Source organism: Scyliorhinus torazame, chromosome 4 (assembly GCF_047496885.1).
Source record: "Scyliorhinus torazame isolate Kashiwa2021f chromosome 4, sScyTor2.1, whole genome shotgun sequence".
NCBI classification, from domain to species: Eukaryota; Metazoa; Chordata; class Chondrichthyes; order Carcharhiniformes; family Scyliorhinidae; genus Scyliorhinus; species Scyliorhinus torazame.
In genome coordinates this window covers 66217590-66233898 of record NC_092710.1, presented here as the reverse complement: position 1 = coordinate 66233898, position 16309 = coordinate 66217590, and the positions used below count along the sequence as shown (strand labels likewise).

General features: G+C 47.3%; 6 non-coding genes and 1 pseudogene across 6 annotated transcripts; 1 reads left to right on the top strand and 6 right to left on the bottom strand.

Moving 5' to 3' along the window:
* Positions 1-16309, top strand: part of LOC140411382 (NACHT, LRR and PYD domains-containing protein 3-like) — a 219801-nt pseudogene that overhangs the window by 57551 nt on the left and 145941 nt on the right.
* trnai-aau (transfer RNA isoleucine (anticodon AAU)) lies at positions 1682-1755 on the bottom strand. Its single transcript has one exon. It is a non-coding gene; the product is annotated as a tRNA-Ile (tRNA).
* Positions 3871-3944, bottom strand: trnai-aau (transfer RNA isoleucine (anticodon AAU)). Its single transcript has one exon. It is a non-coding gene; the product is annotated as a tRNA-Ile (tRNA).
* Positions 6072-6145, bottom strand: trnai-aau (transfer RNA isoleucine (anticodon AAU)). The gene has a single exon. It is a non-coding gene; the product is annotated as a tRNA-Ile (tRNA).
* trnai-aau (transfer RNA isoleucine (anticodon AAU)) lies at positions 11505-11578 on the bottom strand. Its single transcript has one exon. It is a non-coding gene; the product is annotated as a tRNA-Ile (tRNA).
* Positions 13692-13765, bottom strand: trnai-aau (transfer RNA isoleucine (anticodon AAU)). The gene has a single exon. It is a non-coding gene; the product is annotated as a tRNA-Ile (tRNA).
* Positions 15881-15953, bottom strand: trnai-aau (transfer RNA isoleucine (anticodon AAU)). The gene has a single exon. It is a non-coding gene; the product is annotated as a tRNA-Ile (tRNA).

Sequence of the window (16309 nt, the reverse complement as noted above, 5' to 3'; positions counted from 1 at the left end):
CCCCACTCGAACCTCCCCGTTGCCGTTGGTCTCCAGATACCTCTCTATTCTTCCTCCGACCCGCTCGCTTTCCTCCTCGTCCGCCAACAGCCCCACCTCCAAGCGTCACAGCGGGCGCTTGTCCCTCTCCTCCCCCATCTCCAAGTCCACCCAATGCGGGGCGTGGTCCGAAATGGCTACTGCCGAATACTCAGTATCCTCTACTCTCACTATCAACGCCCTACACAAGATGAAAAAGTCGATTCGGGAATAAGCCTTATGGACATGTGAGAAGAATGAAAATTCCCTAGCCCCCGGCCTTGCAAATCTCCAAGGGTCCACCCCTCCCATCTGGTCCGTAAGCCCCCTCAGCACTCTAGCCGCCGCCGGCTTCCTACCCGTCCTAGACCTGGAGCAATCCAGTGCCGGGTCCAGCACCGTGTTAAAGTCTCCCCCCATTATCAGGCCCCCCACTTCCAAGTCTGGGATACAACCCAACATACGCCACATAAAACCCGCATCGCCCCAGTTCGGGGCATACACATTGACCAGTACCACCCTCTCTCCCTGCACCTTACCACTTACCATTATGGACCTGCCGCCATTATCTGCCACAATGCTCGACGCCTCAAACGACACCTTCTTTCCCACCAAGATCGCCACTCCTCGATTTTTGGCATCCAGCCCCGAGTGAAACACCTGACCTACCCACCCTTTCATCAATCTTACCTGGTCTGCCACCTTCAGGTGTGTCTCCTGAAGCATAACCACATCTGCCTTGAGCCCCTTCAGGTGCACGAACACGCGGGCCCGCTTAACCGGCCCATTCAGTCCCCTTACATTCCAGGTTATCAGCTAGACCAGGGGACTACCCGTCCCCCCTCACCCGCCGACTAGCCATGACCTCTCCTCGGCCAGCCACGCACCCGCACCCCACACCCGGCCCGTTCCCCACAGCTGCATATCCCAATCTCGACCCCCCCCCCCCACTCGTTCCAGCTCCTCCTTGACCATAGCAGCAGCAACTCGTTCCCCCCCCCCCCGACTAGGACCCATCCGAGCTGATTTACTCCCCCCATTGCACTTCCGCACGTCAGCTGACTCCTGCTGACCCCGGCCACTCCGGCCTCTCCTTCGACTCCTCCCATTGTGTGGCACACACACCTCTCCCGTCCCCATCCATAGGCTCTGCCCTCACCCTTCTGTTCGAAGCGAAGGAAACAACCCTCACTTCCCCGCCCCGGCACCGCCCCCTCCAGTCTTCAGCGCGGGAAAAAGCCCGCGCTTTCCACCTACCAGGCCCCGCCACCTTTGAGGCAGCTCCTTTTACAGGCCCGGTCCCCTCACCCCTGATCAACTCATCAATACCGCAATTACAAGGTAGGCTGGTATGACATGGTGCCCTGGCTTTAGCAACGCTGCCTGGAGCAGATTAGCCTGAAACATTGCAATGAAGGAGACGTAAAACACAGTTCAGAGCGACGTGAATTGTCATCTGCAGGAGTTCGATATTGATTAGGAGACATTGGACACATTTGTGACACAGAACTGTAAAAGAACGACAGTTTCTCAGAAAAAGTGGCAGATACTGTCCAAGAGGCGCCAAGCAGTTAAAGGGGACTCTGCGCTGCCCCAGCAGAGTCAAAATACCGCTCCAACTAGCCGCAGAAGTGGACATCAGATCACGATGTGATTACTTCGTTGGCCAGTACGGGGATCGAACCCGCGACCTTGGCGTTATTAGCACCACGCTCTAACCACCTGAGCTAACCGGCCATGTATGCATCATTGGCTGGAGTGACCATGCCGTTTCCAAATTCACTCCAGTCCTGAATGGTGGGCTCGTCTGACATGTTGCGGGGCTGTTTCCAACGTTGCCTGGAGCAGACTTGCCTGAAAATTGCAGTAATTGGAGGTAAGACATTGTTCAGAACGACGTGAATTGTCATTGCTGTAGACTAGGACACTTTGGAAGCATGTTACCGACACGTTTGTGGCGCCGAAATGTAAAAGAATGAAAAAGTGGCAGATATTATCCAAGAGGAGTCAAGCAGATAAAAGGGGCTATGCGCTGCCTCAGGTCAGTAATAATGCCGCGCCACTAACACTGGGCAGGTTGCCTGCAAACAGACGAGGCAAGCAGATCATTTCGTGACGGAGTTGTTTTGTTGACTCGTACGAGGATCAAACGACCTTGGCGTCAATTAGCACCACGCTCGAACCATTGAGTTAACCGGCCATGTACGTATGATCACCTCGTGTGACCATGGCGATTCCAAATTTAGTCCAGTCGTGAATGGAGAATTGAGTATTCTTTCCTGACTGATCGCGAACAAGCGGGATCGCGCGAATTTGCCTTTTGTAAATTCCACCCTTTAGGTTGCCAGCAAGCCGTAAGGATTTGCTTTCCACTAGAACTTTCTGCATGTTTCCAACTGACAAACTTCTCACCAACACTTACGCTGGCTTCGACATTGTTGAACACATTGTGCCTGGAGCATGGCCCAATCTGCAAACTTTCTCCTCATCAAATTTCTCATGTCTTCATCTTTATGATCGAAATTTCACAGTAACTTATTGGCAGTGTTAATGTACTCCTACTTGTGACAGTAAAGATTATTATTATTCTAGCACGGGATGTGCTACGGCTCACATTTCCAGTACTTGTCCGCAAAAGCCTTTGGACGGGTTTCTTCATTGAAAGAGTAAAAGCAGCTGACCCTGTGAATTCAAAATTCAGTCGAAATGTAACCGTGCCGCAATAAAGTGCGTGCGGATTATTCAGTAAGAATTCTCACAACACCATATTAAAGTCCAACAGGTTGATTTGAAATCGTAAGCTTTGGCAGCGCTGTCCCTTCATCAGGTAAAGTGGTCCTTCATCTCTTCAACTGATGAAGGGACGGCGCTGCCAACGCTTGTGATTTCAAATAAACCTGTTGCTGTCACACTTCTTGTTGCTGTCACACTTCTTTCTGTATCCAGCGCCAGCATCTCAACATCATGCAAATTATTTGCAATTGCAGGACAGGCGCTCACATTAGTCCGAATGGACGGCCGCTGCTTCAGCACGAAATGATGATGAGCCAGCTGAATTTTAAATTGGGGTAAATGGTTCGGGGATTTACAAGTTAAGAACATTAACCGGGAGATCATGCGTCGCCTCTCAATAGATTCGCAATCAAGTATACTTCTCGCCTTAAGGTATTTTGATCGTTCCAGACGTGTTTCAGTGTAATTACCTGAGGAAGGAGCAGCGCACCGAAAGCTAGTGACATCGGAACCAACCTGTTGGACTTGAACCTGGTGTTGTAAGACTTCTTTCTGTGCTCACCCCAGTCCAACGCCGGCATATCCACATCAGTGTAATTAGCACCACATTATAAATGGGTAGTGCAGCTTTTTGAAAAAGACATTTCGAAGCATCAAATGTATTTGGCGTAGCCAGCAAACGACTGCATGTTAAGCAATCGGATTGTTGAAGGTGGCAGTATTTGAGCCAAATTACTGGCAAGAGGTTAGTAATTCCTGCACAGCGTTGCTGAACTCATCAATACCGCAATTACAAGGTAGGCTGGTATGACATGGTGCCCTGGCTTTAGCAACGCTGCCTGGAGCAGATTAGCCTGAAACATTGCAATGAAGGAGACGTAAAACACAGTTCAGAGCGACGTGAATTGGCATCTGCAGGAGTTCGCTATTGATTAGGAGACGTTGGACACATTTGTGACACAGAACTGTAAAAGAACGACAGTTTCTCATAAAAAGTGGCAGATCCTGTCCAAGAGGCGGCAAGCAGTTAAGGGGGATTCTGCGCTGCCCCAGCAGAGTCAAAATATCGCTCCAACTAGCCGCAGAAGTGGACATTAGATCACGATGTGATTACTTCGTTGGCCAGTACGGGGATCGAACCCGCGAACTTGGCGTTATTAGCACCACGCTCTAACCATCTGAGCTAACCGGCCATGTATGCATCATTGGCTGGAGTGACCATGCCGTTTCCAAATTCACTCCAGTCCTGAATGGTGGGCTCGTCTGACATGTTGCGGGGCTGTTTCCAACGTTGCCTGGAGCAGATTTGCCTGGAAATTGCAGTAATTGGAGGTAAGACATTGTTCAGAACGACGTGAATTGTCATTGCTGTAGACTAGGAAACTTTGGAAGCATGTTACCGACACGTTTCTGGCGCAGAAATGTAAAAAGAATGAAAAAGTGGCAGATATTATCCAAGAGGAGTCAAGCAGATAAAAGGGGCTATGCGCTGCCGCTGCCTCAGGTCAGTAATAATGCCGCGCCACTAACACTGGGCAGGTTGCCTGCAAACAGACGAGGCAAGCAGATCATTTCGTGACGGAGTTGTTTTGTTGACTCGTACGAGGATCAAACTACCTTGGCGTCAATTAGCACCACGCTCGAACCATTGAGTTAACCGGTCATGTACGTATGATCACCTCGTGTGACCATGGCGATTCCAAATTTAGTCCAGTCGTGAATGGAGAATTGAGTATTCTTTCCTGACTGATCGCGAACAAGCTGGATCGCGCGAATTTGCCTTTTGTAAATTCCACCCTTTCGGCTGCCAGCAAGTCGTAAGGATTTGCTTTCCCCTAGAACTTTCTGCATGTTTCCAACTGACAAACTTCTCACCAACACTGACGCTGGCTTCGGCATTGTTGAACACATTGTGCCTGGATCATCGCGCAATCAGCAAACTTTCTCCTCATCAAATTTCTCATGTATTCGTCTTTATGTTCGAAATTTCACAGTAACTTATTGGCAGTGTTAATGTACGCCTACTTGTGACAGTAAAGATCATTATTATTCTACTACGGGATGTGCTACGGCTCACTTTTCCAGTACTTGTCCGCAAAAGCCTTTGGACGGGATTCTTCATTGAAAGAGTAAAAGCAGCTGACACTGTGAATTCAAAATTCAGTCGAAATGTAACCGTGTCGCAATAAAGTGCGTGCGGATTATTCAGTAAGAATTCTCACAACACCATATTAAAGTCCAACAGGTTGATTTGAAATCGTAAGCTTTGGCAGCGCTGTCCCTTCATCAGGTAAAGTGGTCCTTCATCTCTTCAACTGATGAAGGACCACTTTGGCGCTGCCAAAGCTTGTGATTTCAAATAAACCTGTTGCTGTCACACTTCTTGTTGCTGTCACACTTCTTTCTGTATCCAGCGCCAGCATCTCAACATCATGCAAATTATTTGCAATTGCAGGACAGGCGCTCACATTAGTCCGAATGGACGGCCGCTGCTTCAGCACGAAATGATGATGAGCCAGCTGAATTTTAAATTGGGGTAAATGGTTCGAGGATTTACAAGCTAAGAACATTAACCGGGAGATCATGCGTCGCCTCTCAATAGATTAGCAAACAAGTATACTTCTCGCCTTAAGGTATTTTGATCGTTCCAGACGTGTTTCAGTGTAATTACCTGAGGAAGGAGCAGCGCACCGAAAGCTAGTGACATCGGAACAAACCTGTTGGACTTTAACCTGGTGTTGTAAGACTTCTTTCTGTGCTCACCCCAGTCCAACGCCGGCATATCCACATCAGTGTAATTAGCACCACATTATAAATGGGTAGTGCAGCTTTTTGAAAAAGACATTTCGAAGCATCAAATGTATTTGGCGTAGCCAGCAAACGACTGCATGTTAAGCAGTCGGATTGTTGAAGGTGGCAGCATTTGAGCCAAATTACTGGCAAGAGGTTAGTAATTCCTGCACAGCGTTGCTGAACTCATCAATACCGCAATTACAAGGTAGGCTGGTATGACATGGTGCCCTGGCTTTAGCAACGCTGCCTGGAGCAGATTAGCCTGAAACATTGCAATGAAGGAGACGTAAAACACAGTTCAGAGCGACGTGAATTGTCATCTGCAGGAGTTCGCTATTGATTAGGAGACGTTGGACACATTTGTGACACAGAACTGTAAAAGAACGACAGTTTCTCAGAAAAAGTGGCAACTACTGTCCAAGAGGCGCCAAGCAGTTAAAGGGGACTCTGCGCTGCCCCAGCAGAGTCAAAATACCGCTCCAACTAGCCGCAGTAGTAAACATCAGATCACGATGTGATTACTTCGTTGGCCAGTACGGGGATCGAACCCGCGACCTTGGCGTTATTAGCACCACGTTCTAATCATCTGAGCTAACCGGCCATATATGCAGCATTGGCTGGAGTGACCATGCCGTTTCCAAATTCACTCCAGTCCTGAATGGTGGGCTCGTCTGACATGTTGCGGGGCTATTTCCAACGCTACCTGGAGCAGATTTGCCTGGAAATTGCAGTAATTGGAGGTAAGACATTGTTCAGAACCACGTGAATTGTCATCGCTGGAGACTAGGAAACTTTGGAAGCATGTTACCGACACGTTTGTGGTGCCGAAATGTAAAAGAATGAAAAAGTGGCAGATATTATCCAAGAGGAGTCATAGAACATAGAACATAGAACAATACAGCGCAGTACAGGTCCTTCGGCCCACGATGTTGCACCGAAACAAAAGCCATCTAACCTACACTATGCCATTATCATCCATATGTTTATCCAATAAACTTTTCAATGCCCTCAATGTTGGCGAGTTCACTACTGTAGCAGGTAGGGCATTCCACGGCCTCACTACTCTTTGCGTAAAGAACCTACCTCTGACCTCTGTCCTATATCTATTACCCCTCAGTTTAAAGTTATGTCCCCTCGTGCCAGCCATATCCATCCACGGGAGAAGGCGCTCACTGTCCACCCTATCCAACCCCCTGATCATTTTGTCTGCCTCTATTAAGTCTCCTCTTAACCTTCTTCTCTCCAACGAAAACAACCTCAAGTCCATCAGCCTTTCCTCATAAGATTTTCCCTCCATACCAGGCAACATCCTGGTAAATCTCCTCTGCACCTGCTCCAAAGCCTCCACGTCCTTCCTATAATGCGGTGACCAGAATTGTACGCAATACTCCAAATGCGGCCGGACCAGAGTTCTGTACAGCTGCAACATGACCTCCCGACTCCGGAACTCAATCCCTCTACCAATAAAGGCCAACACTCCATAGGCCTTCTTCACAACCCTATCAACCTGGGTGGCAACTTTCAGGGATCTATGTACATGGACACCTTGATCCCTCTGCTCATCCACACTTTCAAGAACTTTACCATTAGCCAAATATTCCGCATTCCTGTTATTCCTTCCAAAGTGAATCACCTCACACTTCTCTACATTAAACTCCATTTGCCACCTCTCAGCCCAGCTCTGCAGCTTATCTATATCCCTCTGTAACCTGCTACATCCTTCCACACTATCGACAACACCACCGACTTTAGTATCGTCTGCAAATTTACTCACCCACCCTTCTGCGCCTTCCTCTAGGTCATTGATAAAAATGACAAACAGCAACGGCCCCAGAACAGATCCTTGTGGTACTCCACTTGTGACTTTACTCCATTCTGAACATTTCCCATCAACCACCACCCTCTGTCTTCTTTCAGCTAGCCAATTTCTGATCCACATCTCTAAATCACCCTCAATCCCCAGCCTCCGTATTTTTTGCAATAGCCTACCGTGGGGAACCTTATCAAATGCTTTGCTGAAATCCATATACACCACCTCAACTGCTCTACCCTCGTCTACCTGTTCAGTCACCTTCTCAAAGAACTCAATAAGGTTTGTGAGGCATGACCTACCCTTCACAAAGCCATGCTGACTATCCCTGATCATATTATTCCTATCTAGATGATTATAAATCTTGTCCCTTATAATCCCCTCCAAGACTTCACCCACTACAGACGTGAGGCTCACCGGTCTATAGTTGCCGGGGTTGTCTCTGCTCCCCTTTTTGAACAAAGGGACCACATTTGCTGTCCTCCAGTCCTCTGGCACTATTCCTGTAGCCAATGATGACATAAAAATCAAAGCCAAAGGTCCAGCAATCTCTTCCCTGGCCTCCCATAGAATCCTAGGATAAATCCCATCAGGTCCCGGGGACTTATCTATTTTCAGCCTGTCCAGAATTGCCAACACCTCTTCCCTACGTACCTCAATGCAATCTATTCTATTAGCCTGGGGCTCAGCATTCTCCTCCACAACATTATCTTTTTCCTGAATGAATACTGACGAAAAATATACATTTAGCATCTCGCCTATCTCTTCAGACTCCACACACAATTTCCCATCCCTGTCCTTGACTGGTCCTACTCTTTCCCTAGTCATTCGCTTATTCCTGACATACCTATAGAAAGCTTTTGGGTTTTCCTTGATCCTTCCTGCCAAATACTTCTCATGTCCCCTCCTTGCTCGTCTTAGCTCTCTCTTTAGATCCTTCCTCGCTACCTTGTAACTATCCATCGCCCCAACCGAAACTTCACACTTCATCTTCACATAGGCCTTCTTCTTCCTCTTAACAAGAGATTCCACTTCCTTGGTAAACCACGGTTCCCTCGCTCGACGTCTTCCTCCCTGTCTGACCGGTACATACTTAACAAGAACACGCAGTAGCTGATCCTTGAACAAGCCCCACTTATCCAGTGTGCCCAACACTTGCAGCCTACTTCTCCACCTTATCCCCCCCAAGTCACGTCTATTGGCATCATAATTGCCCTTCCCCCAGCTATAACTCTTGCCCTGCGGTGTATACTTATCCTTTTCCATCATTAACGTAAACGTCACCGAATTGTGGTCACTGTCCCCAAAGTGCTCTCCTACCTCCATATCCAACACCTGGCCTGGTTCATTACCCAAAACCAAATCCAACGTGGCCTCGCCTCTTGTTGGCCTGTCAACATATTGTTTCAGGAAACCCTCCTGCACACACTGTACAAAAAACGACCCATCTATTGTACTCGAACTATATATTTTCCAGTCAATATTTGGAAAGTTAAAGTCTCCCATAATAACTACCCTGTTACTTTCGCTCATATCCAGAATCATCTTCGCCATCCTTTCCTCTACATCCCTAGAACTATTAGGAGGCCTATAAAAAACTCCCAACAGGGTGACCTCTCCTTTCCTGTTTCTAACTTCAGCCAATACTACCTCGGAAGAAGAGTCCCCATCTAGCATCCTCTCCGCCACCGTAATACTGCTCTTGACTAGCAGCGCCACACCTCCCCCTCTTTTGCCTCCTTCTCTTAGCTTACTAAAACACCTAAACCCCGGAACCTGCAACATCCATTCCTGTCCCTGCTCTATCCATGTCTCCGAAATGGCCACAACATCGAAGTCCCAGGTACCAACCCACGCTGCCAGTTCCCCTACCTTGTTTCGTATACTCCTGGCATTGAAGTAGACACACTTCAAACCACCTACCTGAACGCTGGCCCCCTCCTGCGACGTCAAATCTGTGCTCCTGACCTCTATACTCTCATTCTCCCTTACCCTAAAACTACAATCCAGGTTCCCATGCCCCTGCTGCATTAGTTTAAACCCCCCCAAAGAGCACTAACAAATCTCCCCCCCAGGATATTTGTGCCCCTCAGGTTCAGATGTAGACCATCCTGTCTGTAGAGGTCCCACCTTCCCCAGAAAGAGCCCCAGTTATCCAAAAATCTGAAACCCTCCCGCCTGCACCATCCCTGTAGCCACGTGTTTAAATGCGCTCTCTCCCTATTCCTCATCTCACTATCACGTGGCACGGGCAACAACCCAGAGATAACAACTCTGTTTGTTCTAGTTCTGAGCTTCCATCCTGTCAAGCAGATAAAAGGGACTCTGCGCTGCCTCAGGTCAGTAATAATGCCGCGCCAGTAACACTGGGCAGGTTGCCTGCAAACAGACGAGGCAAGCAAATTATTTCGTGACGGAGTTGTTTTGTTGACTCGTACGAGGATCAAACGACCTTGGCGTCAATTAGCACCACGCTCGAACCATTGAGTTAACCGGCCATGTACGTATGATCACCTCGTGTGACCATGGCGATTCCAAATTTAGTCCAGTCGTGAATGGAGAATTGAGTATTCTTTCCTGACTGATCGCGAACAAGCTGGATCGCGCGAATTTGCCTTTTGTAAATTCCACCCTTTAGGTTGCCATCAAGCCGTAAGGATTTGCTTTCCCCTAGAACTTTCTGCATGTTTCCAACTGACAAACTTCTCACCAACACTTACGCTGGCTTCGACATTGTTGAACACATTGTGCCTGGAGCATCGCCCAATCTGCAAACTTTCTCCTCATCAAATTTGTCATGTATTCATCTTTATGATCGAAATTTCACAGTAACTTATTGGCAGTGTTAATGTACGCCTACTTGTGACAGTAAAGATTATTATTATTCTAGCACGGGATGTGCTGCGGCTCACATTTCCAGTACTTGTCCGCCAAAGCCTTTGGTCGGGTTTCTTCATTGAAAGAGTAAAATCAGCTGACCCTGTGAATTCAAAATTCAGTCCAAATGTAACCGTGCCGAAATAAAGTGCGTGCGGATTATTCAGTAATAAGTCTCACAACACCATATTGAAGTCCAACAGGTTGATTTGTAATCGTAAGCTTTGGCAGCGCTGTCCCTTCATCAGGTAAAGTGGTCCTTCATCTCTTCAACTGATGAAGGGACGGCGCTGCCAAAGCTTGTGATTTCAAATAAACCTGTTGGTGTCACACTTCATGTTGCTGTCACACTTCTTTCTGTATCCAGCGCCAGCATCTCAACATCATGCAAATTATTTGCAATTGCAGGACAGGCGCTCGCATTAGTCCGAATGGACAGCCGCTGCTTCAGCACGAAATGATGATGAGCCAGCTGAATTTTAAATTGGGGTAAATGGTTCGGGGATTTACAAGCTAAGAACATTAACCGGGAGATCATGCGTCGCCTCTCAATAGATTAGCAAACAAGTATACTTCTCGCCTTAAGGTATTTTGATCGTTCCAGACGTGTTTCAGTGTAATTACCTGAGGAAGGAGCAGCGCACCGAAAGCTAGTGACATCGGAACAAACCTGTTGGACTTTAACCTGGTGTTGTAAGACTTCTTTCTGTGCTCACCCCAGTCCAACGCCGGCATATCCACATCAGTGTAATTAGCACCACATTATAAATGGGTAGTGCAGCTTTTTGAAAAAGACATTTCGAAGCATCAAATGTATTTGGCGTAGCCAGCAAACGACTGCATGTTAAGCAATCGGATTGTTGAAGGTGGCAGCATTTGAGCCAAATTACTGGCAAGAGGTTAATAATTCCTGCACAGCGTTGCTGAACTCATCAATACCGCAATTACAAGGTAGGCTGGGATGACATGGTGCCCTGGCTTTAGCAACGCTGCCTGGAGCAGATTAGCCTGAAACATTGCAATGAAGGAGACGTAAAATACAGTTCAGAGCGACGTGAATTGTCATCTGCAGGAGTTCGCTATTGATTAGGAGACGTTGGACACATTTGTGACACAGAACTGTAAAAGAACGACAGTTTCTCATAAAAAGTGGCAGATACTGTCCAAGTGGCGCCAAGCAGTTAGAGGGGACTCTGCGCTGCCCCAGCAAAGTCAAAATACCGCTCCAACTAGCCGCAGAAGTGGACGTTAGATCACGATGTGATTACTTCGTTGACCAGTACGGGGATCGAACCCGCGACCTTGGCGATATTAGCAGCACGCTCTAACCATCTGAGCTAACCGGCCATGTACGCATCATTGGCTGGAGTGACCATGCCGTTTCCAAATTCACTCCAGTCCTGAATGGTGGGCTCGTCTGACATGTTGCGGGGCTATTTCCAACGTTGCCTGGAGCAGATTTGCCTGGAAATTGCAGTAATTGGAGGTAAGACATTGTTCAGAGCCATGTGAGTTGTCATCGCTGTAGACTAGGAAACTTTGGAAGCATGTTACCGACACGTTTGTGGCGCCGAAATGTAAAAGAATGAAAAAGTGGCAGATATTATCCAAGAGGAGTCAAGCAGATAAAAGGGACTCTGCGCTGCCTCAGGTCAGTAATAATGCCGCGCCAGTTACACTGGGCAGGTTGCCTGCAAACAGACGAGGCAAGCAGATCATTTCGTGACGGAGTTGTTTTGTTGACTCGTACGAGGATTAAACGACCTTGGCGTCAATTAGCACCACGCTCGAACCATTGCGTTAACCGGCCATGTACGTATGATCACCTCGTGTGACCATGGCGATTCCAAATTTAGTCCAGTCGTGAATGGAGAATTGAGTATTCTTTCCTGACTGAACGCGAACAAGCTGGATCGCGCGAATTTGCCTTTTGTAAATTCCACCCTTTCGGTTGCCAGCAAGCCGTAAGGATTTGCTTTCCCCTAGAACTTTCTGCATGTTTCCAACTGACAAACTTCTCACCAACACTTACGCTGGCTTCGACATTGTTGAACACATTGTGCCTGGAGCATGGCCCAATCTGCAAACTTTCTCCTCATCAAATTTCTCATGTATTCATCTTTATGATCGAAATTTCACAGTAACTTATTGGCAGTGTTAATGTACGCCTACTTGTGACAGTAAAGATTATTATTATTCTAGCACGGGATGTGCTGCGGCTCACATTTCCAGTACTTGTCCGCCAAAGCCTTTGGTCGGGTTTCTTCATTGAAAGAGTAAAAGCAGCTGACCCTGTGAATTCAAAATTCAGTCCAAATGTAACCGTGCCGAAATAAAGTGCGTGCGGATTATTCAGTAATAAGTCTCACAACACCATATTGAAGTCCAACAGGTTGATTTGAAATCGTAAGCTTTGGCAGCGCTGTCCCTTCATCAGGTAAAGTGGTCCTTCATCTCTTCAACTGATGAAGGGACGGCGCTGCCAAAGCTTGTGATTTCAAATAAACCTGTTGCTGTCACACTTCATGTTGCTGTCACACTTCTTTCTGTATCCAGCGCCAGCATCTCAACATCATGCAAATTATTTGCAATTGCAGGACAGGCGCTCACATTAGTCCGAATGGACGGCCGCTGCTTCAGCACGAAATGATGATGAGCCAGCTGAATTTTAAATTGGGGTAAATGGTTCGGGGATTTACAAGCTAAGAACATTAACCGGGAGATCATGCGTCGCCTCTCAATAGATTAGCAAACAAGTATACTTCTCGCCTTAAGGTATTTTGATCGTTCCAGACGTGTTTCAGTGTAATTACCTGAGGAAGGAGCAGCGCACCGAAAGCTAGTGACATCGGAACAAACCTGTTGGACTTTAACCTGGTGTTGTAAGACTTCTTTCTGTGCTCACCCCAGTCCAACGCCGGCATATCCACATCAGTGTAATTAGCACCACATTATAAATGGGTAGTGCAGCTTTTTGAAAAAGACATTTCGAAGCATCAAATGTATTTGGCGTAGCCAGCAAACGACTGCATGTTAAGCAATCGGATTGTTGAAGGTGGCAGCATTTGAGCCAAATTACTGGCAAGAGGTTAGTAATTCCTGCACAGCGTTGCTGAACTCATCAATACCGCAATTACAAGGTAGGCTGGTATGACATGGTGCCCTGTCTTTAGCAACGCTGCCTGGAGCAGATTAGCCTGAAACATTGCAATGAGGAGACGTAAAACACAGTTCAGAGCGACGTGAATTGTCATCTGCAGGAGTTCGCTATTGATTAGGAGACGTTGGACACATTTGTGACACAGAACTGTAAAAGAACGACAGTTTCTCAGAAAAAGTGGCAGATACTGTCCAAGAGGCGCCAAGCAGTTAAAGGGGACTCTGCGCTGCCCCAGCTGAGTCAAAATACCGCTCCAACTAGCCGCAGAAGCGGACATTAATCACGATGTGATTATTTCGTTGGCCAGTACGGGGATCGAACCCGCGACCTTGGCGTTATTAGCACCACGATCTAACCATCTGAGCTAACCGGCCATGTATGCAACATTGGCTGGAGTGACCATGCCGTTTCCAAATTCACTCCAGTCCTGAATGGTGGGCTCGTCTGACATGTTGCGGGGCTATTTCCAACGCTCCCTGGAGCAGATTTGCCTGGAAATTGCAGTAATTGGAGGTAAGACATTGTTCAGAACCACGTGAATTGTCATCGCTGTAGACTAGGAAACTTTGGAAGCATGTTACCGACACGTTTGTGGCGCCGAAATGTAAAAGAATGAAAAAGTGGCAGATATTATCCAAGAGGAGTCAAGCAGATAAAAGGGACTCTGCGCTGCCTCAGGTCAGTAATAATGCCGCGCCAGTAACACTGGGCAGGTTGCCTGCAAACAGACGAGGCAAGCAGATCATTTCGTGACGGAGTTGTTTTGTTGACTCGTACGAGGATCAAACGACCTTGGCGTCAATTAGCACCACGCTCGAACCATTGAGTTAACCGGCCATGTACGTATGATCACCTCGTGTGACCATGGCGATTCCAAATTTAGTCCAGTCGTGAATGGAGAATTGAGTATTCTTTCCTGACTGATCGCGAACAAGCTGGATCGCGCAAATTTGCCTTTTGTAAATTCCACCCTTTAGGTTGCCAGCAAGCCGTAAGGATTTGCTTTCCCCTAGAACTTTCTGCATGTTTCCAACTGACAAACTTCTCACCAACACTTACGCTGGCTTCGACATTGTTGAACACTTTGTGCCTGGAGCATCGCCCAATCTGCAAACTTTCTCCTCATCAAATTTCTCATGTCTTCATCTTTATGATCGAAATTTCACAGTAACTTATTGGCAGTGTTAATGTACGCCTACTTGTGACAGTAAAGATTATTATTATTCTAGCACGGGATGTGCTACGGCTCACATTTCCAGTACTTGTCCGCCAAAGCCTTTGGTCGGGTTTCTTCATTGAAAGAGTAAAAGCAGCTGACCCTGTGAATTCAAAATTCAGTCGAAATGTAACCGTGCCGAAATAAAGTGCGTGCGGATTATTCAGTAATAAGTCTCACAACACCATATTAAAGTCCAACAGGTTGATTTGAAATCGTAAGCTTTGGCAGCGCTGTCCCTTCATCAGGTAAAGTGGTCCTTCATCTCTTCAACTGATGAAGGGACGGCGCTGCCAAAGCTTGTGATTTCAAATAAACCTGTTGCTGTCACACTTCATGTTGCTGTCACACTTCTTTCTGTATCCAGCGCCAGCATCTCAACATCATGCAAATTATTTGCAATTGCAGGACAGGCGCTCACATTAGTCCGAATGGACGGCCGCTGCTTCAGCACGAAATGATGATGAGCCAGCTGAATTTTAAATTGGGGTAAATGGTTCGGGGATTTACAAGCTAAGAACATTAACCGGGAGATCATGCGTCGCCTCTCAATAGATTAGCAAACAAGTATACTTCTCGCCTTAAGGTATTTTGATCGTTCCAGACGTGTTTCAGTGTAATTACCTGAGGAAGGAGCAGCGCACCGAAAGCGAGTGACATCGGAACAAACCTGTTGGACTTTAACCTGGTGTTGTAAGACTTCTTTCTGTGCTCACCCCAGTCCAACGCCGGCATATCCACATCAGTGTAATTAGCACCACATTATAAATGGGTAGTGCAGCTTTTTGAAAAAGACATTTCGAAGCATCAAATGTATTTGGCGTAGCCAGCAAACGACTGCATGTTAAGCAATCGGATTGTTGAAGGTGGCAGCATTTGAGCCAAATTACTGGCAAGAGGTTAGTAATTCCTGCACAGCGTTGCTGAACTCATCAATACCGCAATTACAAGGTAGGCTGGTATGACATGGTGCCCTGGCTTTAGCAACGCTGCCTGGAGCAGATTAGCCTGAAACATTGCAATGAAGGAGACGTAAAACACAGTTCAGAGCGACGTGAATTGTCATCTGCAGGAGTTCGCTATTGATTAGGAGACGTTGGACACATTTGTGACACAGAACTGTAAAAGAACGACAGTTTCTCAGAAAAAGTGGCAGATACTGTCCAAGAGGCGCCAAGCAGTTAAAGGGGACTCTGCGCTGCCCCAGCTGAGTCAAAATACCGCTCCAACTAGCCGCAGAAGTGGACATTAGATCACGATGTGATTATTTCGTTGGCCAGTACGGGGTCGAACCCGCGACCTTGGCGTTATTAGCACCACGCTCTAACCATCTGAGCTAACCGGCCATATATGCAACATTGGCTGGAGTGACCATGCCGTTTCCAAATTCACTCCAGTCCTGAATGGTGGGCTCGTCTGACATGTTGCGGGGCTATTTCCAACGCTACCTGGAGCAGATTTGCCTGGAAATTGCAGTAATTGGAGGTAAGACATTGTTCAGAACCACGTGAATTGTCATCGCTGTAGACTAGGAAACTTTGGAAGCATGTTACCGACACGTTTGTGGCGCCGAAATGTAAAAGAATGAAAAAGTGGCAGATATTATCCAAGAGGAGTCAAGCAGATAAAAGGGTCTCTGCGCTGCCTCAGGTCAGTAATAATGCCGCGCCAGTAACACTGGGCAGGTTGCCTGCAAACAGAC